The sequence below is a fragment of the Leptinotarsa decemlineata genome, unplaced genomic scaffold (genome assembly GCF_025532065.1).
Source record: "Leptinotarsa decemlineata unplaced genomic scaffold, Ldec_3_MD MMD2_tig00026358_RagTag_RagTag, whole genome shotgun sequence".
In the NCBI taxonomy this organism is placed as follows: Eukaryota; Metazoa; Arthropoda; class Insecta; order Coleoptera; family Chrysomelidae; genus Leptinotarsa; species Leptinotarsa decemlineata.
In genome coordinates, this window is record NW_027412703.1 from 772128 (window position 1) to 798018 (window position 25891).

Consider the following 25891-nt stretch of genomic DNA (forward strand, 5'->3'; position numbering starts at 1 on the left):
TTGTATATTACTGTGCACATGATATGGAATATTTGATAGATACAATGAATAGTGAACTACAAAAAATAAGTCGGTGGTGTAGTTATAATGTATTGAAATTAAATGGTAATAAATCAAAATTCATGTTATTTACTAATAAAACGGGATATCATGAACTTGAAAGCAGACATTTAAATATCCATATTGATAATATAGAAATAGAAACCGTTAGTGCGACGAAATATCTTGGAATCTTAATTGATAGAGGCTTAACATTCAAAGAACACGTACAAGAGGCAATAAAAACTATCTCAAGAAATGTTAGCTTTCTAGGAAAGATTTTGTCAACACTTACAAAATCTACAAAAATTATAATATATAACACACTTATATTACCACATTTTACATTTTGTGCATTGATAATATATACTGCCAATAAAAATGAAATGGAAAGATTACAAAAACAGCAAAACCAAGCCATGGGGATCATATTAATTTTATATTGACTATTTTATATTGACTAACAACTGTGATATTTTAAGTAGATGTTGTATATTTATTGTAATACTCATACTTTGAAATTTTATTCCTGAGTTTAGTTGACTAACACATTGTGGTGTCGTATTTGATTATAGATGTATTGTATTAGCAGTTTCATTGCTAAATAAAGGATTTATATAATATAAAGAGGGTTGGAGACAATATAGATCCCTGGGGAACACCAGCGTTGATGGTAAAAGTATTTGAGAGATATCCATCGACGACCACTTGCAGTGAACGTTTTTTCAGGAAGCTGATGGGCAATACACAAAAATGATCCAACAAGCCATAGCTTCGAAGTTTGGCCACCAAACTTTCATGCCACACACATTGTCGAAGGCCTTAAAAATATCAAGCGTAACAGTTCTTCACTCTCCATGATCGCTCAAGACGTTGCAGCCTTCCAAATATTTATAGATATGATGATTTAGGGCTTTCTCAATGATTGATGATATCACTGATAGCAAAGCAGCCTTTCTGGGAAAGGCATCACCCACTATTTCCACATTAGAATCCACAATGCTGAAAATTACTTTTCGACAGGCGAGAGGGCTGGTGGTTATGGTGGGTGTGGCAGAACTTCGACGCTCGTTATTTCCAGACGGTGATTCGTGTATCGTGAACGTGCGGACGGGCGTTGTCATGGAGCAGGATCGGATCCCTTCCCTTGACCAGTGGCGGCTACTACTGACGCAATTTTCAGTGCATTTCGTCGATTTCCTCACAATAGGACTCTGCTGTGATTGTTTGGCACAGTTTGCAGAAAGTTATAGTGAATCACACCAGCTGTTGATCACCAAACACCAACCATGGTCTTTTTGGTGAGTTTCCGTCTTTGGAAAGTGCCTGGGCGGCTCATAGGTATCGAACCACTCTCCAGAACGTCATCCGTTGTGGTAGAGGATTCACTTTTTATCACACGTGACAATCCGATCCAAAAAACGATCGTTTTGGTTGCGTAAAAGCAAAGAACAGACCTCGAAACGTGTCTATCGTTCAAATTGTGGAGCACCAACTTCTCCAGCTTCTTGACCTTTTCATTACAGTTCGAACAATCAAAAACCGCATGGGAGTTGACGCCAACCGACTACCATCTTTTCAAACGCTTTGACAACTTTCTCACTGGTAGAACCTTTGCCAATCAGAATCAGGCACAAACGGCCTTCGTCGACTTTATCGATCAAATTGAATCAAATCAAATTTTATCAAATCCGTTTTCCTATTATACAATGGATTGCACGTGTCTGGTGAGGTGTAAAATCCAGGTATAAGGTATGAGACAGGCCAAAGAGTTCATTAAAGAGCCATCGCCAAAAATTCCCGGAGTACTTACTAAATCTGAGTAGGCGATCAACTAGAGTTCTGGTCGGGCTATTGACGGGGCACTGTAGACTCAACAAACACATGAACAACATCGGACTGGCAGACACAGCTCTATGCAGGCTTTGCCAAGAGGATGAGGAAACCTCCGTACACATACTATGCTATTGCGAAGGTCTGTCAAGGATAAGTTTTGCAACATGACGAGAGGAAAAACCACAACCCTCTCAATATATGGGGAACTTGAGGTCTGGCCTATGGAGTCTAGTTACAAGGACGGGCCTAGACAAGGAACTCTAGCATACATGAGGGCACACACAATAGACCTGCAAAGGTCGCAGTGTAGTGGCTGTTCAGCACAGAAGCCCCATATTAATCTAATCTAATCTAAAACCCACACACTTACTCAAAAAAAGAGTTACTCCTAAAGTAGTAGTTTATAGGAAAAAGGAATTTATTCACATACATACATGGACACACTACATTGATGAGGATGTAACCCTAATATTACTCCCTAAAAACAAGTATACAAGACATGTTGATTGATGATTGCGGAAAAAAATTCAGAGATTTGCATATTCACCAGAAAAAGAATACAATTTTCATCTCATACAAAATCTGGACCGTGGGTCCTAGCAATTCGACCGTCAGTCAAACACTTCGGTATTATCCTAGATAAATCTCTGACATGGAAACACCATATAACTCAAATTCGACAGAAAGCAGAAAAACGTATCAATATCCTTACACCCTTTTGTGGAACAAAATGGAGTGCAGATCCAAATATCGCCCTAATATTTTATAGAGCATTCATACGTTCAATATTAGACTACGGCAGTATTTTTTATGGAAGTTCTGCAGATACTCACTTGAAGAAATTGAAAGTAATAAAAAATAGATGTCTGAGAATATGTCTGGGGTATCTCCTGTCAACGCCAATATCAGTTATGGAAGCCGAAGCTAAGGAACCTCCATTAGACTTCAGAAGGCAACTGCTTAGTAACAAATTTGTGACAAGAATCAAAGCAAAATCTTCAAATTTGATTCCCAAACTTCATCAACTTACAATTTTCACACTCACTCATCGATACTGGCAGAAAAAGAAAACGAATTTGTTGGTAGAAAGTTTCACCAGATCGTCTTCTTATGACAAAACGATCTAAAAAACCTATAACCTTCCATACTATACAGAAGATTACGACATAATATCCCACGAGTTTAAAGTATATTATTTGGAAAGGAATAATATAAGTTGTGAGGGAGAGTTTTCAGGAATAATCAAGAGGCTGTGGCCGAATGCAGATTATATCTACACAGATGGATCAAAAATATCAGAGAAAACAGGCTTCGCATTCTATCATTCAAATACAAAATATTTTGAAATGTATATACTTCCCAATGAAGCATCCATCTACACTGCAGAATTGAAAGCCATACTTTTGGCAATGCAATATATTCTGACACAAAACAGCATTCATTCAATAATTTTCACTGATAGCAAGAGTGCCGTGGATCGACTGAAAAATTTCCGAAATCTTAATCAATGTTCTGAATTGGAAATAGAAATCGCCAGAGCCCATAAATCAATTCTCTTACAAAATAGGAAGATATCTATAATTTGGATAAGAGGACATTCCAGAATAAAAGGAAATGAGGTAGTAGATAGATAGCAAAGCAAGCCACTGAAACAGGAGAAGAGTCCATTCACACTTTTATTCCACACACCGATTTGAATCGAATTTACAAGAAAGGTTTGAATGAAATTTGGCAAAATCAATTCAATGAATCTCAGACAGGCAAAAACTTCAAACAACTCTTCCCAAAGATTATCGGAAATAGATGGTTTGAACAAGAGAGCGACAGAAAATACATAAATACAATAAACCGTTTACGATCAAATCACGCTATCTGCCCAGCTTACAAATTCAAAATTGGATTAACAGATAATCCTCTATGCTCATGTGGACGTTATGGCGATCTCAATCACATCATGTTGGAGTGTTCGCACCACATTCACATTATAAATACCCTTTATTCTGAATTGAAATTTCATAATATCTTTTTTCCAATAAACTTAAATTGTATGTTAACTTCAAACAACAGAAATATATACAAATTATTATACAATCATCTAATAAGATGCAAAATTAAAGTATGAATGATTGATTGTAAATATAGTAATAGTACTACTAACAATATATTCAAATGTAAACAGAAATTGAATCATATTATGTACAAACGCATTGAAAAAATTAAAAAAATCTATATAAAATAATAAAAAGAAAAAAAAATATTAACAAAAAAAAATTGAGGGAAACAAAAATATAAAACAAATCAAGAAAAAACATTTATTTAAAAAGAAAAAAGACAAAAAAATTAAACAAAAATGCAAAAACAAAAAAGAAAAGAAAAAATACAAAAACAAACAGAAATGAAAATTCAAAAAGCAAAAAACGAGGGGGAAAAAATCTATGTTTGAGCTACTACTCAATGTTACTTTCAAATAGTTTTTTATTAAAACAGTCTGGCTAATTGGTTCTCCCAAAGCCAAAAAATTTAAAAAACACACACACACATGTTGATATAAATATAAGAAATCATAAAGCAAAATATTGCAACAAGTCGTTTTTATGCTACGCGTTGTGGTTGTGAATATCAGAATTTTTTGGCAGTTTATTTCGGATTCGGTAGATATGGCTCAGTAATTTATTTAAGTAAATAAAAGTGACAGTTTAAATTTTTTGGTTTTTGTATATTCCTGAGCACGCAGTTATTATGCTGTCGGAAATTTTGGACTTTTGTTACGTTGGCAAAAGTACACTTATTCAAATGGCCTTATTTCGATTGAATCAATAACTCGCTGAGATATTACAGGTTGAAGTAGACCTTTGGAACATGCCGTTTTGAATAACCCGTTATGTTTTGACTGTATGGTTCAAATATATGTATTTTTGAAAAAAAATCTCTAATTTCAGGTGAAGATATCTCCGGAAATTGTTTCAAGTGCCTTTAGCTCTTACCACTTTTCAGTTCCATCTCACAAGTGCCTATTCACTAGTCAGCATTTTGCGGAATCCAGATTTTCACAGAGGACACGGTGCTGTTTAATATTGAGAAGATACAGTTGATGACAGCAAAATCATCTGCTGAAAAGGATTAATTTCCTTGCACCCAATTTCAGTTTCAAAATGACGAGAATGTGTACAAGTTAAACTCACATATGCCTGCTGTCAATAATATTTTCGCTAATTTATCAGTATTTTTTCTGATGTGTATTGAATTGATATACTCAAACTCAAAGAAAGAAGTTCTTCCATGAGTATATAGCAGTGATAGAGTAAATCTGAAATATATTTATACCAATTACCTGTAGGCACACAATTATATAGAGAAATTCATAGATTCGATAATCCTACATATAATCCATTGAGTCTTGAGTATGGGAGTTGAACCTCATAGCTCAAGTGAAATTGATTATGTTCACCGAACAAACGTAACTTGACATCACAGAAATTTCTTTATACAATTCGTTTGCTTCGCTTGGAGTTGAATTATTTCATTATTATTTTGAGGGCATGGACCAATATCCCCAGTTTCACTTTTTTTTTTTAATTTCAACGGTTTTTATATATTTTAATACCATTATATATATTATAAATACATTTTTAAGCAATGTTAATTAAGGAATTGATTACAATAGATTAAAACTCTTGAGAACAGAATATTGTTTTTCTTTTTCTTATCTTACAATGTTGGACAGCAGTAGTTTCGCATTTTTGTATCGAATGATACAGAAAATTTGAATTTTGGAGTGATAATCAATCGGTTCTGTATAATGGACATATTTGTGTTCAAATTTCGCGGCCTATGTACATTTGATGAGCGAATTTTATTATTTTTCTCGGTACACTCGTCTCGAACATACGTGCACAGTTTCAGCTGTTTGGAATGTTAATTTTGTTGGTGGGTTGCATAAAAGTTGAAAGTTTTGCATGTTCGGCGATTTTTTGCTATCGAAAAAATTAATCACAGAATTTGCATCGAATTTCGGGTAAAAAATGAAATCAAATGCTCAAAAATGTTGACAGCGGCATAATACGGTGAGTCAGAAAATTGTTTTCAAGTTTGACAAGCATTTCATAGAAGATCGACAAGATTAAATGGGAAAAAAGGTAATTGTCGCAGAGAACAGTTCAATGGTCAAAGGAAATTCACTCTCCTGTATTCGAAACGTACTATAACGATGTAACAAAGAATGTTTGATCAAACGTTTCACGTTATCACGGTCACACGGTTTCAAATATGAACTTGTCTTTTTTTAAAACAAATATTGATAGTGATAAAACAACAATTCGTGGTATTTCACACTTGATATTTTTATAGCGTTTCATTTGAAACGGTCCTGTCGTTAGTGATCCACGTGGCGAGTAACATAAAGGATCAGCAAACGTAAGTGGAGACGCGTGAAGAAAAAGTAGCCCATGGCGAATAATATACAGGGTCGGAAACGCGGAGGAAAGACTTGAACAAAGGATCCAAGTGGCCAATACCATAAAGGATCAGGAGACGTAAGAGAAGACGCGTGAAGAAAAAGTAGCCCGTGGCGAATAATATAAAGGGTCGGAAACGCGAAGGGAAGGCTTGAACAGATGATCCAAGTGGCGAATACCATAAAGGATCGGGAAACGTAAGAAGAAATGCGTGAAGAAAAGGTAGCCCGAGTGGCGAATATCACACCGGATCGGAAAAGGTAAGAGGAGGCGCGTGAAGAAAAGGTAGCCCAAGACAAAGGGCCGGAAACGCAGAGAGCAGTTTTGAACAGTTGATCCAAGTGGCGAATACCACAAAGGATCGGCAAATGTAATGGGAGATGCTTGAAGAAAAAATAGCCTGTGGCGAATACCATAAAGGGTCGGAAACACGGAGGGAAGACTTGAACAGATGATCCAAGTGCCGAATACCATAAAGGATCAGGAAACATAAGAGAAGAAACGTGAAGAAAAGGGTGCCCAGGTGGCGAATATCACAAAATCCAGGAAATGCAGAGAGCAGTTTTGAACAGATGATCCAAGTGGCGAATATCACAACGGATCGAGACACGTAAGAGGAGACACGTGAAGAAAATGTAGCCCGTGGCGAATAACATGAAGGATCAGGAAACGTAAGAGAAAACGCGTGTTGAAGGACTTCACTATCGAACAGATTGTTCTTATTGAAATCAATAATTTTGGTTTTTTGTGCATTCAGCATCAGTTTGTTGGAATGACAATATTTTGTCACTTCACTACTGAGTTCAACCGACAGAATCATATCTTCAACTGATGATTCAGCTATTTCAAAGGTTGTGTCAGAAAGAGTAAGAAAATCAATGGCCGCAAAATTGAACCTTGCCCTACTCCAAAATCAACTGTATATTTATCTGACTCAACTCCATGTAATTTTACGATGAATTGTCTATTGAAGAGTAAAATTTCTCGGGCGGAGTTAACTGCGTCAAAGCTATTTTCCGGGTTTTTTGACCGTGGTCTGCAGGTTTGTACGCCTCACTTTTCGTCTACTACTGCGGTAGACATCAAATGTAACGGTCGAAGTGCTCGAGTTGTTCTCAATGCAGAAACTATTATGCAGGAATTTTTCTCCGGCTTTATATTATCATAGGTACATGCGGTTTCGTTTCTCTCAACTGGAACAAATGACCTGGTTTGTGTACAATTATGGACGGGTGGCTAGATTTCATTAATGTTCATTGCCTCTTCCTTTCTATTGAAATTATCCCTGTGTTTCTGAAGTTCTATTGTCTCTATACAGTGGGGCACCCATACGACACGGTCCCTGTGAACCAAACCATTAATTTTTTCGTCAGTTTCTTCATTTGACTATATGTATATTGATTAGGGCTGTGAAAGCAAATTATTTTGGGGACTACAGGGTGCCTAAAAAAGTGACATATCAAAGTTGTCTTTTTTAAAAAATAGAAATCCTGTATTTCGCTACAGTTTTGAATAGGCCAGGAAAAACTAATATGATTTCTTATGAGGTACTATGTATCTCGTTCTCGAGTTTTTGCTTTTTTTCTGAAAATACCAGCTGAATAACATCCAAATGTATCGAAATCATCCCTTCAAATTCAGACCAAGCATGAAAGAGGTTTTGGGCTATTGATTTCGATAAAAACCGGTACCCAACATGGTTTTCATCGACTGTATTTTTTTTAGCAGTTTATATGAATAGTTGTTATGTTGAGCAGTGTTTAGACACTTTGGTTGAGATTGTAGTAGAGAGAAATGTCATTAGTGTCAAATTGGTCAGCATTGTAAAAACTGAAACTCCTGGACACCAACATCAAAGGGACCGACGCTAAGTGGGACTACTGTATATAAGTATACTGTGGAATGATACTCTGAAGGAATTCGATCTTCAATTATCGGAAATCATCGACTTCATGTTGATGCTAGGCACTACCTTGCACTGACGAGTGGCCAAACAGCCCGAATCAATTTCTTGCACTCCCATTTGAATTTTTTCCCAGAAAATTAGGGTGCTGTCAGTGACGAACAAGGGGAAAGGTTCCACCGATACATACATGACAATAGAGCAACGTTACCAAGGCAGATGGGATACAGCAATGATGGGGGATTATTTTTGGTTCCTTATGAGGTAAAACGATGAAACATACAGTGTTGCCCATTTTTAATGGAAACACCCCCCTAAAATTTGAAGTTGTAAACCGATTTTAATAATTTTATTTTGAAATGTCAAGTACTAAAAGGTCTACCTTGGGACAAAATTTGAAATGTTTATTAAAGTTCCAGGGCATACTACGATATTTTTTCTTAGTCGAAAATCGGGATTTTTTATTAGCGATTTTTTTATTGAAAAAATCACTACGCCACTGGATTCAGAGTGCCGCTAAACAGGTGTGACCGAAATTTCATGAAAAAATATTCATTATGAACAAAGTTATGACAACTCAAAAATTCGAAAACTCGCACAGCTAACAGTCACAAAAACACCCTATATCAACAGATATAGCCATGAGAATATTTTTTCATGACTTCAACAATAAAGTGCCGCCAGATGAAAAAAAAAACAAATAGCATAAATATTTTTAATGAAAATAACGGAATTACATTCAAGTTTTCACGCAAATTAACTGAAACTAAGACCTAATATTTCAATTCAAATCTTAGTTGACATGGAAAAGATATTACAGTATGACACTTGTGAAAGATTTGAATGTACTATTGTCAACAATATTCACCTTACAGTTCTTCGAATTATTTTGGGTCATGGCTGCAAGATTGAGCGTAAGAGAGAAAATTGAAATTGTACGCCTTTCGGGAGATGACGTTAGAAGTGTTAGAGAGGTTTGTAGAGTATTTAATGAGAGACATCCAGATCGTCCTCGTATTAGCTGCGGTACGGTAAATAAAATAAATAAAATATTCAATGAAACCGGTGCAGTATCAAAAATGATGTTAAAAAGTAATCCTGTACAGAGACGAAACAGGAATGACAGGAATGATCAAATCATTTTAGATTATTTCGGAAATAATCCTAATGCCAGTATAAGGAATGCCACTTTAGATTTGAATATTCCACGAGAAGCTATTCGGAGATGTCTCAAGGCGAAGAATATTAAACCTTTCAAGCCAAAATTTTTACATACACTTCAAGAAGGCGACGAAGCAAGCCGCTTGGAATATTGTTTATGGGCCCAAGGGGAATATTTAAACAATAGAAATTTCCTAAAAAATATTTTATATACCGACGAAGTCACTTTCACTACAAATGGAGTAGTGTCATCACAGAATTGGCGCTATTGGGCAGCGGATAATCCTAACTGGGTAATAAACTGTAGAAGCCAGTATTCCCAAAAAATTAACGTCTGGTGTGGGATACTGAACGAACGAATTATTGGTCCTTTCTTTTTTGAGGAAAACATTAATGCGCAGAGGTTCTAGAATTTTGGGATGCTATTCACGAGCTGCCAATCAATGAACGATCAAATTTAATTGTCCAGTTAGATGGGTGTTCAGTTCATTATGCCAGAGCTGTGAGGCAATGGCTTAACGAACTTTTTCCAAACCGATGGATAGGCCGTGGTCGTCCGTTTATAGAGTGGCCACCCAGATCTCCAGACCTCACAGTTTTGGACTTTTTTCTCTGGGGACTTCTCACACAAAAGGTTTACAAAAACCGCTCAAGAGATAGAAATGAACTTTGTGCAAGAATTCGACAGGTATGTGCAGATATTAGCCCTCAAGAACTAAGGAACGTAATCAGAAACATTCGTAAGCGCTACGACACATGTATCGAAATACGTGGTGGATTAGTAGAGGCTACTAGAATTTGAGTTAGAATTAATTCTTGCACTGAATCGAAACATTTCAATAATTAGTTATTAGTTACGTTTATTAAAATTTTTTGCTTCATTGTTAGTTGAATTGTGTGAATGTAATTCCGTTATTTTCATTAAAAATATTTACGCTATTTGTTTTTTTTCATCTGGCGGCTGTGTGAGTTTTCGAATTTTTGAGTTGTCATAACTTTGTTAAATGAATAATTTTTCATGAAATTTTGGTCACACCTGTTTAGAGACACTCTGAATCCAGTGGCGTAGTGATATTTTTCAATAAAAAAATCGCTATTAAAAAATCCCGATTTTCGACTAAGAAAAAATATCGTAGTATGCCCTGAAACTTTAATAAACATTTCAAATTTTGTCCCAAGGTAGACCTTTTAGTACTTGACATTACAAAAAAAATTATTAAAATCGATTTACAACTTCAAATTTTAGGGGGGTGTTTCCATTAAAAATGAGTCACACTGTATAAACGAAAGTCAACATTTGCTAAAAGGTTATGCACATTTATGACTTCATTTGAATGTTTTTTCATGTGTATTGTAAATAAAGTCTGTTATCCTCAAAATATATTGTTTTTTTCTTGTTTTGATCTTATATTCCCTATAAAATGTGAAAATGTTTGTATAAAATAAAAATAACTATAACTCAAAATCATTACGTGATGGAACATTTTTGACGTTGAAGTCGCAGTCAGAGGCTTTAAACTCTCATGTATAGCCATTATAATATTAGTCGCATATTTTTTTGTTGGCTAGTGTAATTAGACCCGATAACATAATAAGGTATTTGTTCTTTATTATTTTTTCAATTTCATTGTAGATAATGTAATTTTACTTCTATGTAATTCGCCCGTCCAGTTCATTGCAAATCGAAAAAAGCGAAGTTGTTTTGGAGTTAATTTTTTCAATTGAGGAAAACCCTTTGTCAACAGTCATCAGAATGATAATGTCATTAATGTTGAGCAAGCCTCAGCAAATGTCGCGAAAGCTGGAACAGATGGGATGTGAACGCACATACAAAAACATTTCAGCGCAGGTCTACAATTGTTTCCTTTATTTTGCGGCTTGCGGCCAGAAAACTCAGTGATTGGGAAATCGTCGGTTGGGTGGGTGTAGCGTTGCCGAGCACCAAATTAAATTACGCGAAGTCGAAAACAATCGGACACGTGAAAATAGTAAATTTTCCCACTGAGTTTTATGTTAGTAGTAATCGAAGGAATCGTGATAATAAATGTTTTCTAACGTACATGCTGTTGTTGTGCCTGAATTACCGAGAAATTCTATGGTAAGTCAGAGTTGTTGACTTTTTCTTTTGCAATAATTTTCCTGTTGAATCACCTGTTACTTTCAACTAAGACGTGGATTTTGGGCCAAAACATGAAACGTTACGTAGTAGTTCAAGCTATAACGGAATTTTGCTTGAAAGGTTTATTTCTGGTCCTTATACCTATATGAGGAAAAGTTTAGGCTTGTCTTAGATTTGATTTATGTGGGCTCAAGAACTCATGTCTCCAAACGGTGCCCCCATTGTAAGAACAAATAACGATGCCCTCATTTTTGAGAACTCATATCTATCAAGTAAAACTCATGGATGAAAGTTTTAGAATAATTGTGAAAATAACTGAAAGCATGAAAAAAAGAAATCAATGAAAAATATGATGGAATCGGCCGATACTTGATGAAAATCCATAACTAACGTATTCCAAAAACACTTTATTGTGAGATTTTCACTAAATTGTTTTACAAAAACGCAACACGTGTTTCGCCATACAATGGCTTCATCTGGCATGTCTTTCAACATTGTTGAAAGACACGCCAGATGAAGCCATTGTATGGCGAAACACGTGTTGCGTTTTTGTAAAACAATTTAGTGAAAATCTCACAATAAAGTGTTTTTTGAAATCAATGAAAGTGGAAAAACATGATCAAAAATAATGAAATCATGAATTTGTATGGAGAGTCAGAATTTGTATGAGTTTAATATCAAATGGAATAGAAATAATGATTGATTTTTTCCCAACTCCACCAGCAAAATTTCCCAACTTTCAAAAAAATGAAAGTCGAGGGATTAGGTACTATTATAATATATTAAATTTTTTACTTAGCTATCCAAAGATTAGCTGAATGCCTATGCCCGTTAGGGTATGCACAAACAAAAATAAATTTTGGTGATTATAAAATTAATAATGGGAATGATTCTACTTTGGACCAAGGTCCTTGGTCTTCCACCAAACCCACCATGTATAGGAATATTCAATACAAATGAAAGGAAACAACACTTAAATATACTCATCGGAAAAGTCTAGGGATATTTTTAAAAATGGCAATAATTTTTTTTAGATCGCTTTAGGGAAAAAAAAGTTGACGGGTGATTATTAAACGAATGTAACTTACAACAAAATTTATTAAATGGTCAAAAATACTGAGTGCGCGCATATAAGCAAAACTAAAAAAAATATGGCTCTTCTTTGGCACCCCGAAAAAAAACCATAATACAAAAAAAAATTTAATCAGTACAAAGTATGGCCTCCACGCTGGTTTATTACGGCCCTACATCTATCGTGCATCGACAAAATGAGATTGTCAATGTCTTGTTGAGGTGCATTTGCCCATTCAGCGATTAAAAGCTCTCTCAATTGAAACGTTGTGTGAATGTTCCCCATATGCGGAGTAATTCTTCGTTGAAGCACATGCTCGATGGGATTCAGGTCCGGTGATTGTGCTGGCCATGGTAATACATCAACTCCTTCGTTGGTGAGCCAGTCAGTCACTAGACGCGCGACATGTGGACGAGCATTATCGTGCATTAGGTGGAAGTTTTCACCAACAGCACCAGCAAACGGACGGACGATAGGTAGAAGAATGGTGTCGAGGTACTGTCGAGCTGTGAGGGAGCGATTTGGAAAAAGGAGATCGGTTCTGCCGCCGATCATGATTTCGCCCCATAGCATTACTGCACCACCTCTGTATGTGTGGACTTCCTGGACGTGTCTCAAACGTTCATTATTTCCAGGTCGTCTCCACAGTCTTACTCGACGAGAATCTGGATGAAATCCAAATCTGGATTCGTCTGTAAACAAAACTGTGGCCCAATCATTTGCATCCCTGTTTTGATGTTCTTGACACCACTCTAATCTTCTACCGCGATTGCCTCTCGACAAAGGTGGACATCTAAGTGGCCTTCTGTTGTGGAGATCTGCTTCATGCAGTCGATTTCTGACAGCATCACGACCAATGGTTACCTGGTGCGTCTGCTGCAACACGTTAACCAACTCAGGTGCTGTGATTGTCGGTTGTCTTCTTGCGGTTAAGACCAAAAATCGGTCTTGAACTGCAGTTGTGGCGCGTCCTCGCCCTGGATGTTGTTCGGCTGGACTGCCAGTTTCACGGAAACGCCGTCACAATCGACTGATAACACTTTGGGAGACCCCCAAACGAAGAGCTACATCATTTTGTCGCATGCCACCTTGAAGAAGCCCTACAGCTCTATTCATCTCAGCCAATGGTAAGTGATGGCGTTCCATGTTAAAGCACAATATTTCCAGTTTAATTGCTGAGCAAGAACTGCATAGAATGTACAAACTCGACACTTTCAGATTATTCATTTTAGCCGAAAACCTACAGTTTGTAAAAAACTTGATAAAAGATTAGTTACCGTTTTTGCAGGCTTTGTTCAACCCATAGAAATCTACAGGGTGTTCGAGTGTACCAATTTAATCGAAATTAAACGACCTCATGCATTTATTTTCATGATATTTAGTATGTTATAAAAATATCCCTAGACTTTTCCGATGTGTGTATATTGTGCTTATTGTTTTCTACTTTATTTTTTCTATTTTCACGGCCCAAAGTTACCCAACTTTTCCAAGTCGAAAAAACAGCAAAAAGTTGGGAATTTTGTGAAATTGTCACTTTATAATTAGTGAACTTTTCAAGACTGTTCTCATACTTGGGAGAAATTAAACTTTTTGGAAATTTTCAAACAACTCAGAATTTCAAAGTATAGGATCAAAGTTATGCATGTTGGGAAATCTCAGCCATCTCCCGGTTCTTTCCCTTTTCTTATTACCCCTCCCTTTCTTATCTCTCATTTCAATTTTTTTAATTTTGAATAATTTTTTTACTATTATTTTTTCTATCTTCACGGCCCAAAATTTCCCAACTTTTTCCCAAGTCGAAAAAGCAGGGGGGGAGGCACCCTTAAATCCCTCCCAATGGCGACGTCCCTGCAGATGATATAATCTAACCCGATATCTAATACTACCAACCATATGCTACCAACTTATCTGTGGAATCAAAAATATCCTACAACATTTGAACAAACAAGAAGTTGAAGAAGTTCAAATTTTATTTTTTATTATATATTTTTGATACATTTGTATTATTAGGTAAGGTTTTAGTTTGTGAGTCAAAGATTTTTCTGCGATACATATTTGATATACAGTGTGACCTATTTTTAATGGAAACACCCCCTAAAATTTGAAGTTGTAAATCGATTTTAATATTTTTTTTTAAATGTCAAGTACTGATAAAAGGTCTAATAAAATAAAAGGTCTAATAAAAGGTCTACCTTGGGACAAAATTTGAAATGTTTATTAAAGTTTCAGGGCATACTACGATATTTTTTCCTAGTCGAAAATCGGGATTTTTTATTAGCGATTTTCTTATTGAAAAAATCACTAACGCCACTGGATTCAGAGTGCCTCTAAATAGGTGTGACCAAAATTTCATAAAAAAATATTCATTATTAACAAAAATTCGAAAACTCACACGGCTAACAGTTACAATATATCATTTTTTTTATGATTTCAACAACAAAAAGTTCAACAAAAAAATTTTAATAAACGTAACTAACTAATTATTGCAACAATTAATTCTAACTCATATTCTAGTAGCCTCTACTAATCCACCACGTATTTCGATAAATGTGTCGTAGAGCTTACGAATGTTTCTGATTACGTTCCTTAGTTCTTGAGGACTAATATCTGCACATACCTGTCGAATTCTTGCACAAAGTTCATGTCTATCTCTTGAGCGGTTTTTGTAAACCTTTTGTGTGAGAAGTCCCCAGAGAAAAAAGTCCAAAACTGTGAGGTCTGGAGATCTGGGTGGCCACTCTATAAACGGACTACCACGGCCTATCCATTGGTTTGGAAAATGTTACCCCACAGCTCTGGCATAATGAACTGAACACCCATCTATCTGGATAATAAAATTTGATCGTTCATTGATTGGCAGCTCGTGAATAGCATCCCATAACTCTGTGTTTAAAAATTCTAGAAACCTCTGCGCATTAATGTTTTCCTCAAAAAAGAAAGGACCAATAATTCGTTCGTTCAATATCCCACACCAACCGTTGATTTTTTGGGAATACTGGCTTTTACAGTTAAGATTATCCGCTGCCCAATAGCGACAATTCTGTGATGACACTACTCCATTTGTAGTGAAAACGGCTTCGTCGGTATATACAATATTTTTAGGAAATTTCTATTGTTTAAATATTCCCTTGGGCCCATAAACAATATTCCAGGCGTCTTGCTTCGTCGCCTTCTTGAAGTGTGTGTAAAAATTTTGGCTTGAAAGGTTTAATATTCTTCGCCTTGAGACATCTCCGAATAGTTTCTCGTGGAATATTCAAATCTAAAGTGGCATTCCTTATACTGGCATTAGGATTATTTCCGAAATAATCTAAAATGATTTGATCATTCCTGTGATTCGTGTTTCGTCTTTGTACAGGATTACTTTTTAACATCATTTTTGATACTGCACCAGGTTCATTAAATATTTTATTTTCCGTACCGCAGCTAATACGAGGACGATCTGGATGTCTCTCATTAAATACTCTACAAACCTCTCTAGCACTTCTAACGTCATCTCCCGAAAGGCGTACAATTTCAATTTTCTCTCTTACCCTCAATCTTGCAGCCATGACACAAAATAATTCGAAGAACTGTAAGGTGAATATTGTTGACAATAGTACACTTAAATCTTTCACAAGTGTCAAACTGTAATATCATTTCCATGGCAACTAAGATTTAAATTGAAATATTAGGTCTTAGTTTTAGTTAATTTGCGTGAAAACTTGAATGAAATTCCGTTATTTTCATTAAACTTATTTACGTTATTTGTTTTTTTCTTCATCTGGCGGCACTTTATTGTTGAAATCATAAAAAAAATATTCTCATGGCTATATCTGTTGATATAGGATGTTTTTTGTGACTGTTAGCTGTGTGAGTTTTCGAATTTTTGAGTTGCCATAACTTTGTTAATAATGAATATTTTTTCATGAAATTTTGGTCACACCTGTTTAGAGGCACTCTGAATCCAGTGGCGTAGCGATTTTTTTCAATAAAAAAACGCTAATAAAAAATCCCGATTTTCGACTAAGTATGCACTGAAACTTCAATAAACATTTTAAATTTTGTCCCAAGGTAGACCTTTTAGTACTTGACATTTGAAAAAAAAAAATATTAAAATCGGTTTACAACTTCAAATTTTAGGGGGGGGGTTCCATTAAAAATGCGTCACACTGTATACTTCCGTATTTGATATTTCAGGTGATTTCTGAAGTTTTTTTCGTTTTTATGAGTCTACTTGAAGCTAATATCTTAGTGAACACTTATCCAATTTGATCCAACTAAGCGCCGTATGAATCAGTGCACGTTAGCTCACCTAGGTTAGGTTAGGTTAGGTTAGGTTCAAAGTGAGCGGGTCTATACGACCCTCCACTGCAACCCGCAAGGGTTTATTGTGGCTCACACCTGTTCACACTCTACCAAATAAACCCAGCTTCTTAACGAAGCCGATTAATTTGTATGGTTCAGATGGTAAGAGTACGGCTCTGCCGAACTCTGAAAACCTAATTCGATCCGCAGCGGGGCAGGCACAAACCTGGGCCGTTTTCCGTAAAGCCTTCGGCCACCAGACAATTTTACCATAAGTGATCATTGGTCTGACAATCATCACATAAATTCAATGGATTCGTTTGGGACCTAACCCATAAGTTTCACTACAAATCCTTCGACATGTTCATAGAGACAGTCTGGCTTTGTGTAAAACTTTTTCTACGTGAGTGTTCTAGGTGAGTTTTTTATCAAGGACAATGCCAAGATATGTCACCTCCGTTCCAAATGGAAAGACCTCACCATTGGGGAAAGTGGCGTTAGATCGTCCAATTTTCTCCTGGTGAAGGGGATTATCACAGTTTTGCTGGGGTTGAGAGACATCTGCTCCCTCAGGCACCAACTATGAACAACGTCCAACGTGCTTTGGAGGATATAACAAGTTACCCTTTCCGACGTGAACCTTGCCAAGATGTCATTGTCATCTACATAAGCTTGCAGATCAACTTTTTTTCTGTGGAGGGCATCAAGCAGACTATCCATAAGAAGCGACCACAGAAGGGGAGATGGTACCCCTCATTGAAGGCAGCTCCCGGTGACCCTGAGCCTTATGGCCTCATCTTGAAGACTCGTAGTTGCAGTTCTGTTTGCCAGTATGTCATAGATCCAGCCAGTTATGGTCGATTCTATACCTTTCCTAGCCAGAGATGATTGAGCTAAAGCTGTTAATCAGAACTTTACAAAATCCACGATTCCACCACTAACACAAGCGGATGGTTCAACTGCAACAACAGCCGTAGAAAAAGCAAATTTACTAGCTGAACAATTCACGTCCCACTCTACAGTAGATTGTCTGAGAAAGGCACCACCTACTATTCCCAATTAATAATCCACAATGCCCGAAATTACTTAAAAAAATAACTAATTACTACAGTTTATTGTATGATTATCATTAAAAATGGTTTTACAAAAACCGCGACATGTGTTTTTCTATACACAAGCTTCACTCGAAATGTTCTATCCCAAAAACTAATAGTCCGACAGCTGTGAAATTTGTACACGTGTCTTTTGAAGGTTTAAGTTAAGTAAAAAATATTATGGACTCAATGCCTGTAGTGCCATCTGTGTCTTAGCTTCCGAACTTTTCAGCCCACCAAATATACTTATCAAACATGAATTCCGATTTCAAAATGTATTCTTAGGAAAGAAACAAAGTCATACCATGAGACCTCGCATAGAACCTTCGTCGAATAAGTGTGTATTTCAACATTTGAAATTCATCACTTGTGTAATACGTTATTCCCCATTATAATCTCATTTTTTTCAAACACTTCCCTCGATAAAGATCACAGAAGTATAAATAGCTTAGCATATTATAATGGCGGTGGGCAGATAATTGTTGATCATGTATACGTACGGAAATAATATGTTGTTTTCATATGGACAGGAAATGCAATATTCCGAATGAAATGATCCCCCATAAAACTCCTCTGTAATAATTTGTAATTAATGTACTTTCTTATTTTAATTATTGTCATTCAATCAGTAACTAGTATCCATTATTTTCTATTGTTGAACGGTTGTTTTCATTATAGGATATTCCAAATTGCTAATGAATCTGCTTATTTCACAGAGCAGATGATAGGTTAGGAGTCGGGAAAATACTCGTCTCAATAACCACAAATATTCATAAGACTCAGAATTTGAAACGATCGTATAATTTTCATTTCCTCAAAAATATCACTGCTAATGAATCTGCTTATTTCACAGAGCGGATGATAGGTTAGGAGTCGGGAAAATACTCGTCTCAATAACCACAAATATTCATAAGACTCAGAATTTGAAACGATCGTATAATTTTTATTTCCTCAAAAATATCACTGAACTTTGTCCATTGAAACTATTCCAAAAAAGGTTGAATTTCAAAACGGTGAGTAGCCACAGTGCGTCGCGTATTTCTGATATGTACCGCTCTTGGTGGAATCAAATGTGCCAAGTCACTTGAACACTTCCCGTGAAAGTATCTATAGAAGAGAGACAAATGTCCAACCTTTCTTAGATGTTCCAGACTATCAAGGTTGCAAATGATGTTCACGTCTCCAATCAGGCAGATGGCTATTTTCTGGATAGAATCCAGCAGCTAACATTATTATATCTGGTTCGGAAATATTTATCTTTTTGAAGAAAAACGATGCCTGGAATCCAAGAATGACGAGACCAGATATTGGATTTTTGTTTTTTTTCCAGTAAGTAGTTGATTATAATAAAAAGAGGGTTGGATACAATATGGATCTCTGGGGCACGCTAGCATTGATGGAAGCTGAGGAGCCATACGCAAAAATGATACGACAAACCATCGTAGTTTGGCCAGCAAACCCTCATGTCACACACGGTCAAAGGCCTTAGAAATATCAAGCGCAATAGTTCTTTATTCTCCATGTTTCTCGATTGCGTTATTCCAAATATGGGTGTCATATGATCGAAGGTCGTCTGTTGATCTTTGTTTCCGAAAACCATATTGATGATGGCTCAAGTTGTTGAATCCTTGCAAATATTGAGGAAAATGGTTGTTCACGGCTTTCTCCATAATCTTTGATATCACTGACAGCAAAGCGAATGAGCGAATGCGTGAATAAGTATTCATATGGTCTGAAAATGGTCTTTCCTGAATATACGGGGTGTCCCTGGACTTCCTCTTTTCCTCTCGGGAATGTATAGATGGGGTCAAAATATCCCCAGTACTTCATATAACTCTTTTTCTTAAAATCCTTCGTTACCAAGTAACGGGCCCTCGAAGTTACAAAATGAAAAATGTTTTTCTTTGATAACTTTTCAAGTGAATATTCAAAATCATCCAAATTTTGGTAATTGACTAAACAAATGAATTCCTTCGATGAGCTTTCATGCAGGAGTCAGTTGTTTTGCTACAAAGTAAGGAACGGACTACCCCGATGGTCCACACCCCAAAACTTTGAAATGGCAGATATTTTTGAACAAATTAAGGTTACTTGGACAATTTTATGAATAAAAGTACTCGTGTGGAAAGTCGATCGGAGCAACGAGTCTTGATAAAAATGTGGTTTCACTCGACGACATCAAACCCGCTCGTCCACCATTATTTGAAATGAATAATTATCAAAGCAGAAATAATAATGATAACGTTAATTCAACAACATTTATCCTGAGATGTCTACCATTATTCGAAAATATTAGTTTTTAAGGAAAATGGAAATGATAGGTAAAATGTTCATAACGAATTTTTATAACGCAAACACGTTTAACTAACGAAACTCAAGAGCCTCAAGAGCAAACAGAAATGAAAAATTCGCTACAGAAACTGCTCGATATGACCACCTTCTCTCTCTATACATTTTCTTAGTCTGCGAAGACACCCTCTCTGTACTTGAAATAGCATTCCAGGGTCGTTTCGTATGGCTTCACAATGTAATGTTATTCTATTCAACAATGCATCTCTTGTGTGAATAGGTGTAGCGTAAACAAGGCTTTTTAGATGCCCCCACAGAAAGAAATCCAATGGATTTAAATCCGGAGACCGCGATGGCCATGAATATGGCCCACCTCTACCAATCCATCTATTGTGGAAAATATGGTTCAGATGGTCACGCACAATCAAACTAAAATGAGGAGGAGCGCCATCATGCATAAACCACATATCTCTTCGGGTTTGCAATGGAACATGTTCCAAAAGTCCATTCAAATCGTTCTGAATGAACTCCAAATAACGTTCTCCATTCAATCGGTCCTGTAGAACGAATGGTCCTATAAGATGGTTTCCTATGATACCAGCCCAAACATTCACGTTGAATTTCCGTTGGTGTTTGGTTTGCAATATCCCATGGGGATTTTCTTCGGCCCATATATGGAGATTATGAGAGTTGATAACTCCATCTCTACTGAAACCTGCTTCATCAGTGAATAAAACTCGATTAATAAAAGTCATATCCTCTCTTTGCCTATCCATGAACCAATTGGCATATTCCAGTCGTGCTGGAAAATCTTGAGGTGTCATGGCATGTACCTTCTGGATGTGAAATGGGTGGAGCAGTTGTTCCCTAATTATTCTATGAATAGTGGACTTGGATGTATGGAACTGTTCTGATAGATTTCTGATGCTCATTGAAGGATCATCAGCGACGGCTTCTAAAATATTTTCCTCCAATACAACGGTACGTACAGTCCTAGGAGCGCCCTCACCACCTCGTTTTGGCAAAACTGTACCTACAATAATATCGAAATAGAACAACGTGCTCAAATTATTTATCAATTACTACATACCTGTCTCCCTCAAGCTGCGATCGACACGCTCGAATGTTTCTCTTGACGGTACCGTTCGATTGGGAAAATGCTCGGAATACAGACGACGAGCTTCTGCAGCATTACAAAATGCTCGTCCATAAAATACATGCATATCTGCATATTCATTGAATGTAAACTGTTCGGCCATATCAAAAAAATTCAAAATATCCTATAGAATATTGACAATACAATGATAGTCATATGACAACGCACCACTCAACAAAACAAAATCGCATTCCAGTTTCTCATTTTTTATCAAAACTTTCTAAAAGGTTTTTTTGTCAACATCTGTGAAAGAAATATTATTCCCTGGATATTTTTCACCTGATCATGTGCAGTCGTTTTTGTAGTTCATTCGTTTGCTTTTTATTAGTATAGTAAATATTTTTTCCGATGTGCGTTTTTTCAGCTAAATTTAGATTCGTGTTAAAGAATTTCTCCCATAAAATTATAATTATCAGTGTAACTCCTCAACAGTTTAGCTGTTAAGAAGAATTTGAAACATTCGAATGTTGAGTTTCATGAGATTCAGATAACTGATCAACACGAAACGTGATTATTCCACACGTATTGTGTACATACAAAATATGGAATGAATTCGATATTTGAAGTTGGAGTTTCGCCGTTGAAGTGTCGACATCTCAACAATAAGAGACCAGGCGCAAGAAAAAAGGCAAATTTCGGGTGTGCATTGTGCTTATTCTTATTCTATTTTCTTTCAACTCGCATATCATCCATAGCATTCATAGTTTGATTTCGGGAGTATGGATTTGGATACGGGGGGAGATGAATCTCCCCCTATAAAAAAAGTGAACATAGGAGATGGAATTGGTGACGATGGGGATAGCAACGACAAAGAGGTAGAAAATATCTTTAACTCACAAACTTTTGCAGATAATATCAATGAATTTAATATTTACGAACTTCGAAACCGTGAATTACAATCCTTATCTGAACACAATCTAACCACTAACATGACAAAAACACCTGACACGCAGGGACAAAAAAAGGAGATACGTTTTTATAAAGAAGGGTCATTGGGACCGTTTCTTGTTATAATTGAGGCTACACAAGAATCAGGAAATAATATTGGACGATATAATCACTTGAAGATAGCGAAGGAAATTTTTGATTTAAAATTAAATAATATCATTCGAATTAAAAATAAAGGTATCAATAAAATTGGCGTAGAATTTAATAATAGAATTGATGCAAATAATTTTGTTAATAATGAAACTATTAAAAACAGGGGATACAAAATGTATATACCATATAATTATGTAACTTGCAAGGGCATTGTTCGAGGAATTAGTACTAATTTTTTAGATGAAGAGATTAAACATATGATAAAAAGTCAATTTCCAGTTCTTGAGGTGAGGAGAATGAACAGGAGGGTGGTTGAAGACGGAAAAACACAATATAAACCTACAACTACAGTACTTGTCACATTTGAGGGGGTTACATTACCAGGAAAGGTTGAATTATGTTACATGAAATACTTTGTCACACCCTATGTACCTCAAGTAACACAATGTTATGTGTGTCTATTACATGGTCACACAAGTAAGCAGTGTAAAGGCAAACGTAAATGTTTTAGTTGTTCAAAAGAACATGATACGGAAGAGCAGTATGAAAATTGCGTAGAAATTGAATGCTATCATTGTAAGGCTAATCACAAGTCAAACAATAGGAATTGTAAAGAATACGAACGCCAGAAAACTATTAGAGAGAAAATGACTTTTGAGAATATTTCATATTTTGAAGCGGCACAATTTTTTCCCAAAGGGCGAGATTACATTAGTACAATTCAAATAAATCAAAACTTTCCTCCTCTATCACAGAGTAACAGTCCAGACAACAATGTACCAGAAAATATACCAATTAGACACAGACGACAAATTTATCAGGACAGAAACACGAACAACAAACGCACATACACTCAAATAGTTACAAACAGCCAGAAAAACAAAAATAATGTACAAACCACGGATGTGGACTGGAATGCTCTGAATGACATATTATTGCATCCAAACGGGGCAGTCCATCAACCCAAAAATGGGGTTATGATGGATCATGCTAACAAAGAAAATAGTAGAAATAACTCAGAAACTTTTAACATTAGGGAAACTAATTCAAATGGAAACTTCAGATCATTTAGGCCCACAGGTGCCATACCTAAAACAAAAAACCATGACAATGCAACTACAGAAAACGAAATAATTAAAAAATTTTTGACATTATTCTCAGAAATTCCATCAAATGTACAAAATCAACTTGTGATTTTATTTAATCAACTGAAAGGTTATACGGACCGAGATGCAAAGCATCTTGGAACCGGACGGCAAACACAATAATATTGCACTAATAAAATTCAAGATATTACAGTGGAACATTAGGAGTGTGAACACGAATAGACATAACCTCTTAAATATCATTACCGAATATGAACCAGATATCATTTTGCTGAATGAAACTTGGCTCAAATGTGAACAAAAATTTGAAATCAAAACGTATAACATAGTTAGAACCGATAGGAAAGATGGTTACGGAGGGGTCGCCACTCTCATACGATCTAATCTCAAGTACAAGATAATCAGTTATGATAATGCCCTAGACAGTGATAATTATCAATTCAATGTTATAACAATAGGAAATATCCATATAATCAACATGTATAGTACTTTAAATAACATTCCAACATGTAATACAATGAATAGAATTTTGAGCAAAATTTCGGGGGCATTAGTGTGGATGGGGGATCTGAACGCACATCATCCTGTATGGGGAAGTAACAAAAGTAATAGTAATGGCAACATTTTGATGTCTGTTATGCAGGATAACGACTTAGTTGTCTTGAATGATGGTACGTCAACACGATTTCAAAATCCAACGGATAATCCTAGTCCAATAGATTTGACAATAGTATCTGCAAGTTTAGCTACTAAATGTACGTGGCAAGTTCTAGTCGACTGTGGATTTAGCGATCATTATCCTACTATGTGTACAATCGGTGATTCTATAATGGCAAAAGAATATACAAGCACTAGGAATAACAGAATATATCGCAATGCAAATTGGGATACATATCATAGCTACATATTAGACAATATGAATAATCAAAAAAAATACTCATATGAGGAAATTACAGAGCTCATGAATAATGCAGCCGAGGTAGCTATTCCAAAAAGAAAATCAAATAATAGAACCACTCCGGTGTGCCCATGGTGGGATAATGAATGTGACCAGAAAGTAGATGAACGAAAAAGAATTATTTCAGTATTCAAGCAATATCCTACTATTGATAACTACATAGCTTCAAAACAAATTATTGCAAGGACAAGGAGGTTTCTTAAGAAAAAAAAACGCATTGGGTTTCGCAAATTTTGCTCCTCACTTAATAGAGAGACCAATATGTCTTATGTATGGAGAATGATTAAAAAATTTTCAAATCGGAATAATCCGCTAACTATAGCCAATAAATTACCAGATAGTAATGTAGCAGAAACATTTTTAGCAAATTTAACTATTTGTGACATAAACCCTAGCTTTGAATTAATACCCATTACGACAGAGTCAGAACCATTTAATATTATAGAGTTGAACAATAGCATGAGATACATCAGGAGCACTGCACCAGGACTGGATAACATACCATATGTCATGTTTGATAAGATACCACATATACTGAAACATAAATTATTAGATTTATATAATAATATATTAAGAGGACTCACATTACCTACAGATTGGAAAGAGTATCTAATATTAGGTTTTTTAAAAAGGAACAAATGCCCCACTGACTTCAATAACTTCAGACCGATCGCATTACAATCGTGCGGCTTGAAAATTTTGGAAAAACTTATAAAAAACAGGGTTGAATGGCATTTTGAACACAATAAAATTTTATCTCCTTATCAAACAGGGTTTAGAAAAGGAAAAGGTATTCGAGATGGACTAGCATATTTGGTGACTTATGTACAAGTGGCATTTGGGGTGAATCAGACAGTGGTGGCGGTGCTCCTGGATATCAAAGGTGCATATGACAACGTCAATTTATATAATTTATACAAGTACTTGATAAAATATGGGATCAAAGAGGACTTAGCCAATTTGATATTCAGAATCTTATATAACAGACAAACTTTTATTTTAGATAACGATAATAATACACACGGACCAGAATCCGCTACAAGAGGTTTACCACAGGGATCACCATTAAGCCCGGTGTTATTTAATATATATATGAGATCCATATTCAATTGCATTCATCCACGTACTAAACTTATCGCGTATGCGGATGACCTGGTTCTTTTAGTTAAAGGAGCTAGTGTTAATGATATTGAAACTCACATCAATCTTTCATTACAAAACATATCAGATTGGATGAAAGCACATGATCTTCAGCTATCTATTCACAAGTGTGAAGCAATTTGGTTTCATAATTATAGATCGGTCAAAGATAACCCTAATATCGTCATAGGCTCAGACATAATCAACGTTAGAAAAGAAATCAAATACTTGGGAGT

At 35.9% G+C, this 25891-nt stretch overlaps 2 protein-coding genes across 2 annotated transcripts in view; both read left to right on the plus strand.

Moving 5' to 3' along the window:
• The window catches only part of Smurf (SMAD specific E3 ubiquitin protein ligase), a 40951-nt gene extending 35390 nt beyond the window's left edge, over nt 1-5561 (plus strand). The window contains exon 10 of the mRNA XM_074184831.1: nt 4815-5561. The gene's annotated coding sequence lies outside the window, so the exon portion shown is untranslated. The remainder of the gene's footprint in view (nt 1-4814) is intronic.
• A 5716-nt stretch (nt 5562-11277) lies between these two features.
• Nucleotides 11278-25891, plus strand: part of LOC111506192 (extracellular serine/threonine protein CG31145) — a 340043-nt gene continuing 325429 nt past the window's right edge. The window contains exon 1 of the mRNA XM_074184737.1: nt 11278-11491. The gene's annotated coding sequence lies outside the window, so the exon portion shown is untranslated. The remainder of the gene's footprint in view (nt 11492-25891) is intronic.